Consider the following 663-nt stretch of genomic DNA (forward strand, 5'->3'; position numbering starts at 1 on the left):
ATAAATTTATTCAATGGATGGTGAAACAGGGGGTAAATAAATAATACTACTTCAATTTGAACTTAATTAGATTTTATTTGAAGATGGAAGCTCAATTCTTTTAGTTTATAACCTATTAAGTGTCCCACTGCTGAGCAAAGACCTCCCCTTTCTTTTAATGAGCTCAATCTCAAAATATAAGCTTCTTATTAAATTAATTATATTATTCATTCTTTCTAGGTAAAGCGTGGCCAAATTGTAAATGTATTATACCGAGAGAATGACTGGGTGTACGTAATAGTGGCAGAGTCCAGGAAAGAAGGCTTTATACCACATTCATACTGTGCACCATGCGAACACCATGATTTGAAAAAAAAACTGCCAAGAAGTAGATCTCCTGCTGATTTAGCCCATAGAGATGTGTCACAGTAAGTTGCTAGTTTTTTTTTTTTTTTTTTTTAATATTTATAAATAAATTACATTGTTAGGCTATTCAGTTCAGCTTACACAGCCTGTTGGTTGGTGTTTCTTGCTAAATTTATCTCTTGTTTGTCAGAATTCAACCCCATGTAAGTTTGACAATGAAAGCACACAAAACAAATTAAACAATATCACACTTACAACCAAAACCATAAAACATTATTTATGCTGAACATGACTTATCCCATTTTTTTAATTATTTTT

General features: G+C 31.4%; 1 protein-coding gene and 1 pseudogene across 1 annotated transcript in view; one reads left to right on the forward strand and one right to left on the reverse strand.

The window, feature by feature from the left end:
• LOC141444029 (uncharacterized) overlaps positions 1-552 on the forward strand; it is a 2,306-nt pseudogene extending 1,754 nt beyond the window's left edge.
• LOC141444366 (neutral alpha-glucosidase AB-like) overlaps positions 1-663 on the reverse strand; it is a 56,171-nt gene that overhangs the window by 27,170 nt on the left and 28,338 nt on the right.

This window comes from Choristoneura fumiferana, chromosome 29 (genome assembly GCF_025370935.1).
Source record: "Choristoneura fumiferana chromosome 29, NRCan_CFum_1, whole genome shotgun sequence".
In the NCBI taxonomy this organism is placed as follows: Eukaryota; Metazoa; Arthropoda; class Insecta; order Lepidoptera; family Tortricidae; genus Choristoneura; species Choristoneura fumiferana.